The sequence below is a fragment of the Trachypithecus francoisi genome, unplaced genomic scaffold (genome assembly GCF_009764315.1).
Source record: "Trachypithecus francoisi isolate TF-2019V2 unplaced genomic scaffold, Tfra_2.0 Lachesis_group17, whole genome shotgun sequence".
NCBI lineage: Eukaryota > Metazoa > Chordata > Mammalia > Primates > Cercopithecidae > Trachypithecus > Trachypithecus francoisi.
Genome location: NW_022681462.1, coordinates 85,394,044 through 85,414,032, shown reverse-complemented (window position 1 = coordinate 85,414,032; position 19,989 = coordinate 85,394,044).

The following is a 19,989-nucleotide window of genomic DNA, read 5'->3' as shown; positions in this document are numbered from 1 at the left end:
GAGAAACCACAGTGTACAAAATATTTACATTATAATCATACTTTAAAAACTACTCAACATATGTAAGCATGTATATGTATTTTTAGAAAAAGCAGATGAGAATATTAATATTTAATGTTGGGTGCCATGTTGACTCCTGGCTTTTATTTTCTTTGTTATATTTTTCTATAGTAAAATGTCCTATAATTCTCTCCTATTACATTTATAATGAGATTACAAACCTGTAAATTCTATTTAACGCTCTGTGTTTTCATTCCTTCTGTCTGAGACTCTATCCTCGTATCTCCCAGCAGAGGCATTTGACTATTCCTGAGGACAGAGTGCTCAGAACCTCCCACAAGACAACATTCACAGCAGGGCTGGTCTGTGCTTCTTCCTGGATCACATCCAGGGGCTTCATTCCTAAGGACCTTTTTAAATGTGTCCTTATTTACAGTTTCTTCAGAATCCAAGAAGAAACTCAGCATCCTGAGTACCTGGGACCACAGGAAAAACTCAGAAGTAGGGTCTCTGAGTTTCAAAAACAAAAAACAAAAATTCTCCCTCTGCTTTGTTTTAGTTTGCCACAGTCACCATAGTTTGCTGATAATTGAGGATAGACAATCTAAGTACTTGGAACCTCAGCAACATTTATAAATGTTTCAAATTAGTTACAGTTTATATCCTTTTTTTCCTTTGCAGCCATGTTCTGAAAAAAAAAAAAAAGACATTAGTTGAATCTGAAGCTACAAGTGTGACTTGTTTTTTAATCATGGTTGAATATATTGGAGAAAAAATGACTTCCTGTTTACTTCAGGAAGACTAAACTGATATCAGGTAAACAGCTATAACTAATGCTGAAAACATAGAGGAAGGAAGACAGAACTTTTGTTGTAACTCTAAGAGCATCCCAAGAGGGGTTAACATGGAGACTACTGCCTTGGGCCTTGTAACTTATGCCACATACAGCTCACTAGGGAGCAGAGCCCAAGAGAGCAAGCAAGACATCCAAAATATTGCTCAGTATGTTCTAAGAATCCACCTGGTTTTGGCACCCAACAGACATGGTTATTTTCAGAATGCCTTGTCTAACTGTGTTTACATCTGAGTTCAGTTTAATATTAGTTGTCCTATGATGTGTTGGCATTTTTCTGCTTTAAGGCACTGCTAACAGAAGATATGTTTCTCCCCTACACCCACCCCACCGTTTTCCAATATCATCATGTCTTTGTTTCTGATTGCCTTACAATCATAGGGCAGATATGAGGAAACAAGAAGGTGGTCAGGGGTCGGAGATTCCTTGCTTATTCAGTTCTGTGCTTCTTAGGTATGTTCACCCTGGCCACAGGGCTTCTGACCCTCTGAGTCTGGTCTTCTATCTGCCATCCACAGGTTGAGTATGAGGATAAAATTAGTACTTACAGATACTGAGTACATAAGTAATTTACATGTGTTTCTTAGAATAAGCCTCACAACAAACTTAAGACTGTTATCATTCTCATTTTGATGTAGGTGAGACTCAACTGCAGACCAGACTGAAGACTAAGGGAAACAGGGGAGAGGCAAGGAAAGCAGCATTCATAAGATATGCCCACCAGCACCATGACCATTTACCATTGCCATGGCAACATCTGGAAGTTACTGCTCTTTTCCTTGGCAACACCAACAAGCTATCAGTCCTTTTCTAGAAATTTATGAATAACTCATTCCTAAATTTGTATGAAATTAAAAGGGTATAAATATGACAGTACTGTCCCTGAGCTGCTACTCTGGGCACACTGCCTGTGGGTTCTGCTGCTGCTGTACACTGCCCCTTCAATAACAGTTGCTAATCCCATTAGCTCACATTTAAATTCTTTCCCAGGTGAAGCCAAGAACCCTCCTGGGCTAAGCCCTAATTTTGGGGCTTGCCTGCCCTGCATCAGTTTCACTATTGAGAAAACTGAGGTTCAATAGGCTTACAATCAAATTGTCTACGATTACAAAACCAAGTAGCATCATAGCTGGGATGTGAACCTGATTTAGTTTGAAAAATTCTACGATGATACTGTTTGTACACTTCATGGTGCTGCTGGACTATGTGGACCTGTCCCTTTATACATGGCTGGGCTGCTCACCCAGGGTACAGAGAACACAGAAAAGTGAACTGTCCACACCAACCCTCACCTTGGGATTTCACTCTTCTTTGTTCTACTCTACTGTCCCTTCTCCATCTTTGACTTTAAGTCTTTACTCCTTATTTTTATTTATTATTTAATTTTTGTTTTAGTTTCAGGGGTACACGTGCAGGTTTGTTATATAGATAAATTGCATGTTATGGAAGTTTGGTGTACAAATTATTTTGTCACCCAGGTAATATCTATGGTATCCAATAGGTAGTTTTTTTTTTTATGTTCACCCTCTTCCCCCCTCTACCCTCAAGTAGATCCTGGTGTCTGTTGTTACCTTCTTTGTGTGCATATGTACTTAATATTTAGCTCCTGCTTTTAAGTGAGAATATACAGTATTTGGTTTTCTGTTCCTGCATTAGTTCATTTAGGAAAATGGCCTCCAGCTCCATTCATCCACATGAGAGCAGAGCGCATGGGCTACTTCTAGCTCACCATCTTGACCCAAACCCCCCAGATTTACTCTTCTTGTTTGCAGTGAGATATAAACTCTATTACCTGGCAGTATTTATTTTTTTCTTAAAAAATAACCTTTGAGGTATAATTTAAATGCAATAAAATATTCATATTGTCACCCTCCTCCTCCAACCTCCTGCCCTACCCACAGTGAGCACTCAAATTACAGGGCCTCCCTGTTCCATGAATAATGTACCAAAGTGTCCTAATAAAACTCAAGACAGAAGAACTGGTTCCAGGAAATATGTTGTAGCCATCAAGCAATGATCCCTCCCCTTGCGTGTCCAGGCACTCTCTACCAGGATTCACATATGACCTTAACATTAAACGTGACTTTACACATTTGAGATCCTCACTTATTTCTCCCTTTACCGTACAATTTACTTCCACTTGCCAATGATCAAATTGTTGCTTCTTTGAATATTACATGGTGATTTTTGACTTCTTAATGACTACTGCTGCCAATCTGGTGACCACCACCAGAACGCACAACACATTTCAGTTTATGACTTCCACCTGTAATAAGGAGAGATGGAGCCACAGAATTCATAAAGAATAACTTGAAATACAGGAAGAGATAGGTCTTGTGACTAATATCACATTTAGCTATATTTTCAGAGGCGGCATGAATGATTCTATAAGTAAAAATTGCATTTTTATCAGGAGGTTGAAGGGTTTTTTTTTTTTTTTTTGATGCCTGCAGAAAATGAAGTTGTCAGTTTGAAGTAATATAAACAGTTTGAAGTTGAATGATCTATGCAGCTTTCACCAACAGCAAATACCCTCTGTAGAGTGTATATTACAATGTAGAATGTAGGATATATTGTCATTTTTATTATAATATAGAAGCAGTGGCAACACACTCTGGTGTGCTCAAAGCTGTTTCAATCTGTCCTAGCAATTGCCAAGTTTCTTTGATCATCTCTCCTTCACTAAAATCCACAGGAAAATAGGATCAGTTCCCACATGGGCATCAGGAATTACAGGACTAGTCTTGGTGATGGGACAAGAATTGGAGCCTTGCAGAATCCCCATATGGCCCCAGCTCATGGACAAATCTTTGGGGTGTCAAAATGCAAAGGCTACCTTTCACATTCTAGGCTATCCTTGTAGCCTCCTTGGGGTTCAGTGGGTATAAAACATAGGAGATTTTAGCCGTGATTTCTATGAGGGAATCAGACCAAACTGGAAAAATAATAGGACATTTCCCAAATTTCTTGTAGAGAACTCGAAATTCAGTGGAGAGGTCTGAGGTGATGCATGGGTTCTTAACTTCTTGCACCAAGGGCAGCATTGTACCCTTGATTCCTGACTTAAATAATCTATAGTATATTTTTAGAAAAGGAAAATGTGGGAATCCTTTCCTAAATAAGATGTAAAGTTTAATTTATACTCTACTTGTTGAGAGTGGGCTACTTCTCACCTCAAGAAATTGTGAAGCAATCTGAAGCTGTGAACACCCAAATCCTAAGTTCTAATTGTTATACTTCATACACAAAAGTGCTAGAGGATCATGCAGCAGGCAGTGATGAATTATGGCAACGTTGGAAATGTGAAATTCCAGCTCTCCCCTGAATCCAAAAAGTATTAACGCTTATGTTTACAGTGTGCTTGCATCTGCATGAAGAATGGCCTTGTTTCAGTAATCCTGACGTCTACAGCTGCAGTTGGGCTGCATCTATTATCTATCCTGCATTCCTCTCTTGACTGATGCCTTCAATCCCTTTGTCACTGAGACAGAAGTCTTCCATGTTAACCTTCTGTTTCACTATGATAACTGTGTTTCATTCAGAATTCAATGCAACTATATAAAACCAGTACTCTATCCACAAGCTTTTTTTTTTTCTTTTGGTGGTGGTGGGGGTTATTAGTAGCTCTGGCTGCCACAATCATTGAATAATCTGTCATCTCAAAATCCTTAGCCTCACAATTCCCCTTTTAGGTAATCGCTTAGCTGCAAGATATGTTTTTCTTAGATTGTAGAAACGGGGCTTGTGGCTCTAGCTGCCCTGTCACCCTCCGTGGAGAATGGACATTCCACATGAGCCACGCTTCAAAACTGAGGGCCAAAGAATGGGGTCTGAGCTTCTGTGCCACAAAAAATATTCAGAAAAGCAGATGAAGGCAGAGACACCGGAAGCGTAGTAATTAACCATGGACCAGGGGCATTCATGAGTCACCTTGACAGACAGAACCTTGCTGATAACCTGATTACCTCATTCATCTCCTGGAGATACAAAACTAGAGAATCCACAGGGGTTTGGTCCTCTGGGTTCTCCTAGCCAGAGGAAGGTCAGCTTCAAAGACTCTAGTTTGTTAAAGAGAGATCCAAAAGCCATTTAAACCAGAAATGCACGGATAAGAGTGGGATAAGGATTAAAATATTTTAAAGAGGTAAAATTCGTCGTCTGAATATAACAATGTAGAATCTCAGACCTTCAGAAGTTTTAAAATAAATGTCCTTGAATTTAGTCTTAGTGCATCTTCTTAAAGAAGAAGTTAATTATGTCTGAGAATAAAGATTTATCTCATCAAAAACACTATAGCACTTTTCACAACTTTTAGTTGTTTGTCAGTTATAATAGGAAGGAAATGTTTATTGTAACATTCTAGTTAAATTAAAGCACATCTTTTAAATAATTAAGCTTTTTGGAACTTTTTTAAATTATTATTTTCTATTTTAGCTAACCAAGAACATCAAAAGTACTAAATTGGAACTATGAGTGCCAATCTGGAATAGTTTGTTTATTAAAACTGGCCCACTCAGATGTGGTGTGGGAAAGGCAGTTCCACTGGGCTTGGTCTTCTGAGTAAGCCTAGGGCTGGTGCGACTGAACAAACTAAGAGGCAGTTTAAAAGGTGAACTTCGGGGAATGCAGGCTGGAGAAGCAAGCAGTGTGAGGCAAGAGGAAACGTAGCTCTGGAACCTGTCTGGAACTAACAGGATCACCCTGGCCTCTCTGTCTCCTGAAGCTACAGGTTAATCCTGATTTTCCACTTCCCTTCAGTTCAAAAAATGTGTATATACCAGAATCCATGCTAGGTGCTTGAGATACAAGTAAAAATTAAACATGATTTTTCCTTCTTATGTTGCTCAGAGCATTGAAGAAGGGGAAAAAACTTATTAGCTAAATTTTCTTCACTTTTATGTTTTCTGAGGTATTATTTAATTTTGAAATATGTTATATTTTATATGCATAAGTAATAGAGCTTACTGGAAAAAGATTTTGTGAAAATCAGAACAATTATTCTTTTCCTCTGCCTCTTGGTTGCAAGTTGGTGTACCTTGTATAAGCCAAAGTTGTTGATATTGTGGTGGTGGTGGTGGTTTTTTGCTTCTACTCCTCCATTAATAAGGATGGATCTTTATAATTTTGCTGTTCTCTGTCTAGGGAGAAATGAGCCTCCATTTCCAGTGATGCCTTCTCATTCAGTGATTGAGAGGGAGGGCTGGCTCAAGTGCACAGCCCATAGGCAACTTGTCCATACCTGCCCATTAATTACCTAGTAGACTCTGCTGTATCAAACAGCAATTGTGCTTATTTAGGTTGTAATGCATAGTAGACAAGATGTGGTCTAGAGGACAGAAGCCACTCTGGATATTTAAAGCGGGAAGAATTTAATATGGGAAGTTAGCTGCTTATGAAACCATTGCGATAGCTGGGAAAGCCAAGAGTCGAGGTCAGTTCAAGTAGCTGGCTTTGTGGGAATCAGGAAATGCAGGAATTATAGGAACTTCTGCACATAATCTCAAACACCCACAGCACCAGAGTGAGTGACTCACAGTAGCAGGTCTAGAAAATTCTCCAAACCCCACTTTTGCCTGCTACCCTCTCATTCACAGACCACTGGAGGAAGAAAATAATGGCTTCTCTTTCTTGTCTTCCTAATTGTATGTAGGCAGCTTTTATTGATAGGATCTAAGTCAGAACTCAAGGAAATCTGAGTAAATTACTTTCTAGGCTTCCAGATCTTGTGAGGTTCAAAAGTAAGTGTGTGTGTGTGTGTGTGTGTGTGTGTGCGTGCATGTGGTCACACGCACATGAGAGTATGTTTTGTGGGGTTAGGTTTTGGGGATGCTGAGTGCCAACAATCTCCAGCATTTAATAATAATATAAATAGTAATGACTAGATATATTCAACTTCCCTTTGTTCTATTCACTATGCTAGGGACTTCACATGTATTCTCATAGGTGCTACATAAAAGAGCCACTAGTATCATTCTCATTTTACAGGTTAAAAATCTGAATTTTAGAAATACGAAGTAAATTTGTCAAAGCCCACTACTGCTAAGTAGTGGTGTTGGCATGCAAATCTAGGTCTATTTTACTTCTCTGCATGAACTCTACTTAGAATTACATCTTGCTTCTGCTGTTTGATCAACTGATGGTACAGAGGGATATTTCTTTCTGAATAATTAGGTGCATTCTGTAGTTATTCTCTTGCCATAAAGCAGAAATCAAAACTACAACTCAGAAAGTTGATCATTTTCCTAGATCTTCACATTGGATCCTTTCATCTGGTCATTTTTATTCCCTCAAAACTTTAACTGAGCTTTGGTTAGTAAAAATTCCTCCGGGGTTTTGGCAGAGCATTGAGAAATCTCAAGTTTCCACTTTTTTTTTTTTTTTTAACTTGGTAACATTTGTTTGTGTACGTTTTCATAAATATTATATCAGGGCCACAGCTGAGAGACCTTCACAGATCTTTTCAATAAAATATAACAAGTTCATTAATAGAGATGTGCATTGGGTGCTGAAGAGAAGGAAGGAGCATGCAATATATATCTCTTTTTTGTGCTGACACAGTCTTTAAGAAAATACCCCATACCCTGATGTATTGTTCCAATAACATGGTCACTAGAAGCATGGACAGCACAAAGATGTTTGGGTATAAGGGAGCTAGATAGATGTCTGGATATAGGGAATTTGATACTGCCTATGTAATTATGCTTTCCTGATCTGATGCCTGCCTAACTAAGCTTAGTTCTTCAAGATTAAGTATGAAAGCATCTTTGCTTTTTGCCTCCTAAGATGGTAGTTAAATAACAAATAAGATGAAATAATCACAAGAGAAGAATTATATTCATCCATAATAGTTTTAAGAATTACAACATTTTTCCATATGTGTTATCTCATTTGATTCTTATAACCAAACTAAAAAGTAGATAGATTGCATATGAGATCCTTATTTTAAAATGAAGGTTCTCCAACTCAAAAGGATTAGGAGTGGCATATTATGTTCAGTGGGGCTTATCTACATGCACCTCCCATGGAGTTGGCATTGTGATAGAATGAGCCTATTGCAAACCCTGTTCTCAAATTCTCACCCTGGGACACATGACTGATCCTCACCATCTGTGAAATAACAATTCAATAAATACTATGGTATGACAAGTTAGACACGCATAGTGTCCGACTGAGTTGTACAGATAGAAAGTGCCAAAAGAGCTTGGAGAAAGCTCTTGGAAAGCCATATAGAAAAACTTTCTCAAGAAAGTTGCTCTGGGGCTCTGGGGCTCTGGGCCATGGATAAGAATTAAGGAAATGAGATGTTGGCCAGAAAAATGTCACTGATGTGGTCCCAAAGCAGGAACAAAATAACTTTTGGTACATCTTTCCTATACCTCAGGAATTAGAGTAGTCATCTAATGCGCTATTTTGCATTTAATCTTCACAAGAGCCCCAGGAGTTAACTAAAATCATTCCTTTTTTAAAAAAAATGAGAAAAATCAAGGACATAAAATGGAAGTTACTATTCTGAAATCACACAATTGTTAGATTACAAGGGAAGATTTTAATGTAGTCTGTCTGACTTGAAGTCCAGACTTGGGTCTTTTCATTGCACCAAACTAACAAAGTAATAACTCTGCTTTTCCATTAAGGTTACTCATCTATTCAGTCAGCAAATGTTTATTAAGTACTTCTTATGTTCAATGGGAGACACTTGCCTTTGAGAGCCTTAAATGAATGAAAAGATGCTGAATGCTTATAGCAGGTGGTGATTCAATTCATTTCATGTCAGTTACAGGATACATCAGTCTATGCCAACATTCCATTTGGGAATCTCAAATTTTAACATAGTACTGGTAGGGTTCACTCAGGTAATTTCCACCAAAAACATTACCCTCATTTACTCACAGGAACATGCCACAACTCACAAAAATTTCTAGAACCTTCTGTTCCTCTCCAAAATCAAATACATTTTTGCACACATCACAGTTTGAATGTGCTTTTTCCTCTCAGGTAGAGTCCCAAATCACAGGGCAGTGTTAGTTGAAATGACTTGGACATGAATTTAAAGTATAAAGTGCCATCTGTTTCAAACAGGAAAAAGATAATGGGAGAGACACTTTTGAAGATAGATGGTTATTGAAAAACAACATTTGGTTGAGGAATTACTAAGACAGCACACTCAGGTCATTTATAATCCACCCAGTGTCCGATGACAAAAAGGAGGAAAAAATGGTGTGAAAACTGAGAAATGGTGTCGTTCTCCTGCCCCATGAATTTAACTCAGGAATTAAAGTCTGTTGTATTACATCTAGAATAAACACCACAAGGTATCCATAGGTATCATTCATGAGTGATTATCAAATAAGACTGAGAGTCAATCAGCAATGCAACAGGCTGCCCTCTGAGGTCCAGAGCCCCTGTCCTCTGACAGCATGAAATCAGTCTTTTTTTTTTTTTTTTTTTTATTATACTTTAAGTTCTAGGGTACATGTGCATGACGTTTATATCATGTATAACTCCCCAATGCAATCCCTCCCTCCCCCCCTCCCCATGATAGGCCCCAGTGTGATGTTCCCCTTCCGAGTCCAAGTGATCTCATTGTTCAGTTCCCACCTATGAGTGAGAACATGCGGTGTTTGGTTTTCTCTTCTTGTGATAGTTTGCTAAGAATGATGGTTTCCAGCTGCATCCATGTCCCTACAAAGGACGCAAACTCATCCTTTTTGATGGCTGCATAGTATTCCATGGTGTATATGTGCCACATTTTCTTAATCCAGTCTGTCACAGATGGACATTTGGGTTGATTCCAAGTCTTTGCTATTGTGAATAGTGCCGCAATAAACAAACGTGTGCATGTGTCTTTGTAGTAGAGTAATTTATAATCCTTTGGGTATATACCCAGTAGTGGGATGGCTGGGTCATATGGTACATCTAGTTCTAGATCCTTGAGGAATCGCCATACTGTTTTCCATAATGGTTGAACTAGTTTACAATCCCACCAACAGTGTAAAAGTGTTCCTATTTCTCCACATCCTCTCCAACACCTGTTGTTTCCTGACTTCTTAATGATTGCCATTCTAACTGGTGTGAGATGGTATCTCATTGTGGTTTTGATTTGCATTTCTCTGATGGCCAGTGATGATGAGCATTTTTTCATGTGTCTGTTGGCTGTATGGATGTCTTCTTTTGAGAAATGTCTGTTCATATCCTTTCCCACTTTTTGATGGGGTTGTTTGCTTTTTTCTTGTATATTTGTTTGAGTTCTTGGTAGATTCTGGATATTAGCCCTTTGTCAGATGAGTAGGTTGCAAAAATTTTTTCCCATTCTGTAGGTTGCCTGTTCACTCTGATGGTAGTTTCTTTGGCTGTGCAAAAGCTCCTTAGTTTAATTAGATCCCATGTGTCAATTTTTGCTTTTGCTGCCGTTGCTTTTGGTGTTTTAGACATGAAGTCCTTGCCCATGCCTATGTCCTGAATGGTACTACCTAGATTTTCTTCTAGGGTTTTTATGGTATTAGGTCTAACATTTAAGTCTCTAATCCATCTTGAATTAATTTCGTATAAGGGGTAAGGAAAGGATCCAGTTTCAGCTTTCTACTTATGGCTAGCCAATTTTCCCAGCACCATTTATTAAATAGGGAATCTTTTCCCCATTTCTTGTTTCTCTCAGGTTTGTCAAAGATCAGATGGCTGTAGATGTGTGGTATTATTTCTGAGGACTCTGTTCTGTTCCATTGGTCTATATCTCTGTTGTGGTACCAGTACCATGCTGTTTTGGTTACTGTAGCCTTGTAGTATAGTTTGAAGTCAGGTAGCGTGACGCCTCCAGCTTTGTCCTTTTGATTTAGGATTGTCTTGGCAATGCGGGCTCTTTTTTGGTTCCATATGAACTTTAAAGCCGTTTTTTCCAATTCTGTGAAGAAAGTCATTGGTAGCTTGATGGGGATGGCATTGAATCTATAAATCACCTTGGGCAGTATGGCCATTTTCACGATATTGATTCTTCCTATCCATGAGCATGGTATGTTCTTCCATTTGTTTGTGTCCTCTTTGATTTCACTGAGCAGTGGTTTGTAGTTCTCCTTGAAGAGGTCCTTTACATCCCTTGTAAGCTGGATTCCTAGGTATTTTATTCTCTTTGAAGCAATTGTGAATGGAAGTTGATTCCTGATTTGGCTCTCTGCTTGTCTGTTACTGGTGTATAAGAATGCTTGTGATTTTTGCACATTAATTTTGTATCCTGAGACTTTGCTGAAGTTGCTTATCAGCTTAAGCAGATTTGGGCTGAGACAATGGGGTTTTCTAAATATACAATCATGTCGTCTGCAAACAGGGACAATTTGACTTCTTCTTTTCCTAACTGGATACCCTTGATTTCTTTCTCTTGCCTGATTGCCCTAGCCAGAACTTCCAACACTATGTTGAATAGGAGTGGTGAGAGAGGGCATCCCTGTCTTGTGCCAGTTTTCAAAGGGAATTTTTCCAGTTTTTGCCCATTCAGTATGATATTAGCTGTGGGTTTGTCATAAATAGCTCTTATTATTTTGAGGTACGTTCCATCAATACCAAATTTATTGAGCGTTTTTAGCATAAAGGGCTGTTGAATTTTGTCAAAAGCCTTTTCTGCATCTATTGAGATAATTATGTGGTTCTTGTCTTTGGTTCTGTTTATATGCTGGATTACGTTTATTGATTTGCGAATGTTGAACCAGCCTTGCATCCCAGGGATGAAGCCCACTTGATCATGGTGGATAAGCTTTTTGATGTGCTGCTGAATCCGGTTTGCCAGTATTTTATTGAGGATTTTTGCATCGATGTTCATCAGGGATATTGGTCTAAAATTCTCTCTTTTTGTTGTGTCTCTGCCAGGCTTTGGTATCAGGATGATGTTGGCCTCATAAAAAGAGTTAGGGAGGATTCCCTCTTTTTCTATTGATTGAAATAGTTTCAGAAGGAATGGTACCAGCTCCTCCTTGTACCTCTGGTAGAATTCAGCTGTGAATCCATCTGGTCCTGGACTTTTTTTGGTGGGTAGGCTATTAATTGTTGCCTCAATTTCAGAGCCTGCTATTGGTCTATTCAGGGATTCAACTTCTTCCTGGTTTAGTCTTGGGAGAGTGTAAGTGTCCAGGAAATTATCCATTTCTTCTAGATTTTCTAGTTGATTTGCGTAGAGGTGTTTATAGTATTCTCTGATGGTAGTTTGTATTTCTGTGGGGTCGGTGGTGATATCCCCTTTATCATTTTTATTGCATCTATTTGATTCCTCTCTCTTTTCTTCTTATTAGTCTAGCTAGCGGTCTGTCAATTTTGTTGATCTTTTCAAAAAACCAACTCCTAGATTCATTGATTTTTTGGAGGGTTTTTTGTGTCTCTATCTCCTTCAGTTCTGCTCTGATCTTAGTTATTTCTTGCCTTCTGCTAGCTTTTGAATGTGTTTGCTCTTGCCTCTCTAGTTCTTTTAATTGTGATGTTAGAGTGTCAATTTTAGATCTCTCCTGCTTTCTCTTGTGGGCATTTAGTGCTATAAATTTCCCTCTACACACTGCTTTAAATGTGTCCCAGAGATTCTGGTATGTTGTATCTTTGTTCTCATTGGTTTCAAAGAACATCTTTATTTCTGCTTTCATTTCGTTATGTACCCAGTAGTCATTCAGGAGCAGGTTGTTCAGTTTCCATGTAGTTGAGCGGTTTTGATTGAGTTTCTTAGTCCTGAGTTCTAGTTTGATTGCACTGTGGTCTGAGAGACAGTTTGTTATAATTTCTGTTCTTGTACATTTGCTGAGGAGTGCTTTACTTCCAATTATGTGGTCAATTTTGGAATAAGTGCGATGTGGTGCTGAGAAGAATGTATATTCTGTTGATTTGGGGTGGAGAGTTCTATAGATGTCTATTAGGTCCGCTTGGTGCAGAGATGAGTTCAATTCCTGGATATCCTTGTTAACTTTCTGTCTCGTTGATCTGTCTAATGTTGACAGTGGAGTGTTGAAGTCTCCCATTATTATTGTATGGGAGTCTAAGTCTCTTTGTAGGTCTCTAAGGACTTGCTTTATGAATCTGGGTGCTCCTGTATTGGGTGCATATATATTTAGGAGAGTTAGCTCTTCCTGTTGAATTGATCCCTTTACCATGATGTAATGGCCTTCTTTGTCTCTTTTGATCTTTGATGGTTTAAAGTCTGTTTTATCAGAGACTAGGATTGCAACCCCTGCTTTTTTTGTTCTCCATTTGCTTGGTAGATCTTCCTCCATCCCTTTATTTTGAGCCTATGTATGTCTCTGCATGTGAGATGGGTCTCCTGAATACAGCAGACTGATGGGTCTTGACTCTTGATCCAGTTTGCCAGTCTGTGTCTTTTAATTGGAGCATTTAGTCCATTGACATTTAAGGTTAATATTGTTATGTGTGAACTTGATCCTGTCATTATGATATTAACTGGTTATTTTGCTCGTTAGTTGATGCAGTTTCTTCCTAGCCTCGATGGTCTTTACATTTTGGCATGTTTTTGCAATGGCTGGTACCGCTTGTTCCTTTCCATGTTTAGGGCTTCCTTCAGGGTCTCTTGTAAGGCAGGCCTGGTGGTGACAAAATCTCTAAGCATTTGCTTATCTGTAAAGGATTTTATTTCTCCTTCACTGATGAAGCTTAGTTTGGCTGGATATGAAATTCTGGGTTGAAAATTCTTTTCTTTAAGAACGTTGAATATTGGCCCCCACTCTCTTCTGGCTTGTAGAGTTTCTGCCGAGAGGTCTGCTGTTATTCTGATGGGCTTCCCTTTGTGGGTAACCCGACCTTTCTCTCTGGCTGCCCTTAAGATTTTTTCCTTCATTTCAACTTTGGTGAATCTGGCAATTATGTGTCTTGGAGTTGCTCTTCTGGAGGAGTATCTTTGTGGCGTTCTCTGTATTTCCTGAATTTGAATGTTGGCCTGCCCTACTAGGTTGGGGAAGTTCTCCTGGATGATATCCTGAAGAGTGTTTTCCAACTTGGTTCCATTTTCCCCCTCACTTTCAGGCACCCCAATCAGACGTAGATTTGGTCTTTTTACATAATCCCATACTTCTTGCAGGCTTTGTTCATTTCTTTTTCTTCTTTTTCTTTTGGTTTTCTCTTCTTGCTTCATTTCATTCATTTGATCCTCAATCGCTGATACTCTTTCTTCCAGTTGATCGAGTCGGTTACTGAAGCTTGTGCATTTGTCACGTATTCTCGTGTCATGGTTTTCATCTCTGTCATTTCGTTTATGATCTTCTCTGCATTAATTAATCTAGCTGTCAATTCTTCCACTTTTTTTCAAGATTTTTAGTTTCTTTGCGCTGGGTACGTAATTCCTCCTTTAGCTCTGAGAGGTTTGATGGAGTGAAGCCTTCTTCTCTCATCTCGTCAAAGTCATTCTCTGACCAGCTTTGATCCGTTGCTGGCGATGGGCTGCGCTCCTTTGCAGGGGGAGATGCGCTCTTATTTTTTGAATTTCCAGCTTTTCTGCCCTGCTTCTTCCCCATCTTTGTGGTTTTATCTGTCTCTGGACTTTGATGATGGTGACGTACGGATGGGGTTTTGGTATAGGTGTCCTTCCTGTTTGATAGTTTTCCGTCTGACAGTCAGAAGGACTGTCTGTTGGTCTGTTGGAGATTGCTTGAGGTCCACTCCAGACCCTGTTTGCCTGGGTATCAGCAGCAGAGGTTGCCGAAGATAGAATATTGCTGAACAGCGAGTGTACCTGTCTGATTCTTTCTTTGGAAGTTTCCTCTCAGGGGTGACGCCACCCTGTGAGGTGTGGGGTGTCAGACTGCCCCTAGTGGGGGATGTCTCCCAGCTAGGCTACTCAGGGGTCAGGGACCCACCTGAGCAGGCAGTCTGTCCGTTCTCGGATCTCAACCTCCGCGTTAGGAGATCCACGGCTCTCCCCAAAGCTGTCAGACAGAGTCGTTCGCGTCTGCACCGCCCCCGCTCTTTCCCCTAATGGGCTGCAGCTGTGCGCTGTCCGCAGCGGTAGAGTCTACAGAGACAGGCAGGCTTCCTTGAGCTGCTGTGAGCTCCACCCAGTTCGAGCTTCCCAGAGGTTTTGTTTACCTACTTAAGCCTCAGCAATGGCGGGCGCCCCTCCCCCAGCCTCGCTGCTGCCTTGCGGATAGATCGCCGCAGACGGCTGTGTTAGCAGTGAGGGAGGCTCCGTGGGCGTGGGACCCTCCCGGCCAGGTGTGGGATATATTCTCCTGGTGTGCCTGTTTCCTTAAAGCGCAGTATTGGGGTGGGAGTTACCCGATTTTCCAGGTGTTGTGTGTCTCAGTTCCCCTGGCTAGGAAAAAGGGATTTCCTTCCCCCTTGCGCTTCCAGGTGAGGCGATGCCTCGCCCTGCTTCAGCTCACGCTGGTCAGGCTGCAGCAGCTGACCAGCACCGATTGTCCGGCACTTCCTAGCGAGATGACCCCAGTACCTCAGTTGAAAACGCAGAAATCACCGGTCTTCTGTGTCGCTCGCGCTGGGAGTTGGAGACTGGAGCTGCTCCTATTCGGCCATCTTCGAAATCAGTCTTTACAGTGTTAGTTCTGGACTTCAGTCTTGGAGCTTCCACATTCTAGGAGACAGTGTTCCCAAGGAGAGGATTTTGGCAGAAGATCAAGTAACTGTGGGTAGCTAGTGCCATAAGTTACACTGCTATGAGCCATGTTACCTGCCCACTCCTCCATTTTCGAGCATTTTCATTTCAGCCCTTTTTTGCTGCTGCCTTTTTCAGAATTGTAGAGATGTAAGATGATCTTATTTGCTTGTTTGTTTGTTCCTCTTGAGTTCATCCCCTCTGGTATTAAATTAAATGTGTGATTCTCTTTTCTGAATTCCCCAGCATTGGTTGGCTTATGTTTAAAATACGAGGACCTGAAGTGAAAACGGCACTGCAGATCCAAAACATCGAGCATGCCAAAGGCCTTTTCTTTCTCTCCTTGATTCGATGAGGCCTTTTTGTCCACAACCCAAGTGATTTCTTCTCGCCTGCTCCCATCTCCTCTTGGCAATGTCTTTATGATAAAATGTCCACTTTCTCCAAACCCTCATGGTCCCTGCTGCTCTGCTTCCCATTAACCATGTGTGCTTCTGCTTGTTTATCTCCAGATGTATTCGTTAGCATTTTTCCAGTTGAATCTCATCCTGTTATTTCTTGCTCATATTGCTAACCTCTCCAGGGGCCCATATGCTTCCACAGCTCTTGTGCCAAAATCACAGAGTATCTTAATACAAACCTTCCTTCAACATCTTCACACCAGCCAAAACCACAGGCTTAATAGACTGCCAGCCTGATTTATAACCAGCTCTGTTCCAGTGTTATAGGATGAGCACCAGGTTTGAAATTGAATCATAACCATGTCAGTTCCTAGGTGTGCGACCTTAGGCAAGGCAGTTTCACCCTTGAGCCTCAGTTTCCTCACCTCCATTCTCAGAATGGCAACCACTTTGCACAGTCAGAATATGAGATAATGGCTGGTGAGCACTTTCTATGTTCCCTGGCAACTGGAGGCACGTTCTATCTTTTGGGACAGCAGAGAGGACCAGAGACTGTTAGACTCAATGATAAAGAGACTCTCTGCCAAACCCAGGCAAGACTAGAACATTAGTGAAATGACCGTCTTGAATACGTCAAACTGTTAGTGCAAATTAGTGAAAAAAAAAAAAATGGTGGCTACAGGAAACTGGCCTTTAAGGCAATGGCCTCCTCCTGTTTCACTAAGTTTTCTTGCTTCTTGTAGATAGGCTTTCAGCTCCCTGAACACATTATACATGTTCACACCAGCATTCCTAATGACATTATTTTTCTATAGTATCCCTATCCCTTCCTACATCTTTACCCACCTAACAAAATTCTCTTCAACCTTCAAGTCTCAAGTCAAGCATCACCTCCTTCATGAAACTGTCTTAACCTCCCCAGGCTGAATTAAGAACTTATGCTTCTGTAAAAATCTTTTCAACTGCTGCAAACCTCTCAGAGCACAAATAACATTGCTGTGATTTGTGCTTACCTGTCTATCCCTAGACTTGTCTGTGCACCTCTGCAAGGAAAGAGCAATATTCCACTTACCTCTGTATTCCAACTTTCCAGAATTATGTTTGGTACACTAAATAAATGCCTGACGAAAACATGTGTGAATCAATGAGTAAATGAAAAACATCCCATTAGTTAAATTCAACTTTAGATAATAGCAAGCCCAACATGATTTTGATTTTCAGACCTGTCTTAGGAGGATAGATAGAAGAAGTTCCATTGAAATAACTGAAATGCCTTTCACAATGGCTTTCTACCCTGAACTGCCATTAGAAATGCCATTTGTTATGCCCTCTCCCCACTTCCAGGGACAGAGAAAATCAGACTATTGTTCATCTGATGCAGTTTTTCTAAATGATTAGTAAGAACGGATCAGAAATCAAGGAAGCCAAGTAGCAAGGCAAGATCTAATTGCTGCAGCCATGTAGAAAAGGGAATCCAGTTAGTGGGAATGAGGAGCAACTTATAAGCTCTGGGAGGGTAAAGACTGTCTTCCATTAATACACACTGTTACGCTTACTCATTCTTTGAGGTCTCTTAAGTCCTGACCTTTTAGTTGCAATATTGTTTCTCAGATCATCTTAGGGTTAAAAGAGGACTTCTTTGATCGTCCTATGTAGAGAAGCATCCCATCTCCCTTCTCACACTCTGTAACAGCATCAAAATTCATTTTCTTGTATCATTTATCACTTGATAAACTTACGTTGTTTACTTATCTCTCCTTGCCTTCTGTCTCTTCCCACCACTGTGCCTGCCTGCCTCTTTCTAAGACTCCAGGTCCCATGAGGGTAGAGATGGTTTTTTAATTAATAGGTATTTAATAAGTATTTGGGAACTGACTGATTCATTGCTCACACTGTAACATTTTCCTTCTTCATTTGCTTATTCAGCTAATAATGATTAAGGACTGGCTAATATTGTAGTAGGGGGATGTGGTAAACTTGAAAGAAGTTGACTTAGAAGAGTTGCAATGGAAAAGGGTCATATTTGTAAAACAACTATCTCTGAAATTGAGAAATAGGGCAGTAGCATAAAGTAATGAGTAAAACGTACTTATTTTATTGAAGTCCTTATTTTCCTAGAGATGAGGGTACAATAAAGTAAGCACAAGGCTGGCTATGTAAAGACATTTCTACCCAGCTCAATACCTGGTTTGCAGATGAGGGATTTCCTGCAATACCAATGTGCCCATTTGTCCAGGCTACCCCTAATCCCTGGGCATATAACCTGAACTGAAGATGAGCTCATGGGGAAGATCCAAAACTCAAGCTCTGATTTCCTAATAGTCTTAAACTTTCTGATTTCCTAATACTCTTAAACTTACAGGTGGATTATTGTGTAGTGAAAAGCTAATATTCATTTACCATAATTGACAGTTTATTGATGTTTTCAGTTATGTAAATCCAGCATGTAGCCATGGATAAAACAGGAAATTGAGCACTGATCGTTTTTTCTCAGAACTATTTTCCAAAAAGACTTTAACCTCTTTGGAGGTGGGAAAAGTGCAAAAGAAATTCTGAAGTCAATGGCTTGAGTAAGACACAGGATTCTGTCTTAAAATGGAATCTTAAAGCTGGAGGCTATAAATATGGATGAAGAATATAAGAATCAGATTGAATACACTTGAACTTGGATAATGTTCCATTGTAAAGGCTTTTTAAACATCTGAGGGGAGGAATACACAGGGCTGACAATCAGGTGCTATCCAAATGAGGCCACGTCATGCAGAGCTCTAGCCAAGCAAAGAAAGGGGAGTGGATTCTTCAGTTACATTGCCCATCACCTTTCTCTGCTTCCTTGGGGTCTGTCTTAAGGGTCCTCCAAGTGTATGTCCTCCAAGTAGACCAAATCTGCAGACCCTCGGCCAAGGCCCTTCCTGTGTTCTTCTAGCTGCTAGTTATTGCCTCCTTACTGTACTTTGTCCTCTCTACCCTACACTCCTCTCAGGCTTGCCCCTGATGTTTAATCCCTAACCCAAAAACTTAGGAGGACATTAAATCAGGAATGGAGAAAATAAGCCTTTAGAGAGCATAAGGGAAAAGACATGACTCACTTTATGTATAGCTTCCTTCACTCAGCAGATACCCACCAAGTACCTATTCTGTGTTAGGTACTATGATGGTCCCAAGAGTAGAAAATCTTAGGTTTTGAACTTCAAGACTCAGTCTAGGGAAGTATATAAAATATATTGTCCAACTATAATGAAATATGATGATATTGGTTTTTAAACTTGTCTCTGAATTAGATTTATGCAAGATATTTGATATAAATCCAAATCTCTTGGCCTCCCCCAGGTATATTGAAAGAGAATCTTCTAGAGTGGGACTCGGAATTCTGCATTAAAAATAAAAACATTCTTTTTTTTTTTTTTTTTTTTGAGATGGAGTCTCGCTCAGTCACCCAGGCTGGAGTTCAGTGGCACGATCTTGGCTGTCTGCAACCTCCGCCTCCCGGGTTCAAGTGATTCTCCTGCCTCAGTCTCATAAGTAGCTGGGATTACAAGTGCCTGCCACCATGAACAAAAACATTCTTTTCCAGGGATCCTGATGACCTGGACCACACATCTTTTTTGGGAAGTACTGCTCTAATAGACACCTGCATGGTATATAGTAATTAAACCAAGAAAGGGGCTTTCTCAGCTTCCTGATTCCTCAAAGGTCACTTCTTCCAGTGTTTTTCACTATGGGTTTGTAGGTTTCATACCCTCTACACTTACAGAAGTTTTCTTCCTTTATTTGCTATTTTCATCATCTTTCACTAACAGATTGTCTTGGAATGATGGTTGCTTTTATCTGTATAATACAAGAAAAAAAGATTATGCCATGTATTACATATCTATAGGAAAGTCTCTGACTTTTATGTACTGTGATTTTAGCTCATGGTTTGAGCTTAATAGCAATGTGCTTTAACACCTGGTCTGTGATATATTTTGGAATGCATTCAAGAGCCTGCTACTTCCTATGCATAATTTTAAAATATAGGTACCATGTGTCATTTAATGGAGGAGAAAGAACCAACTGCAGATTGACCTTGTTTGCACTTTCATTAAAGTGCTCTGCTAAGTTAATTGTCACTAAGAACAACATAACATTTTGTGAAGGACCATTTTCCGGGA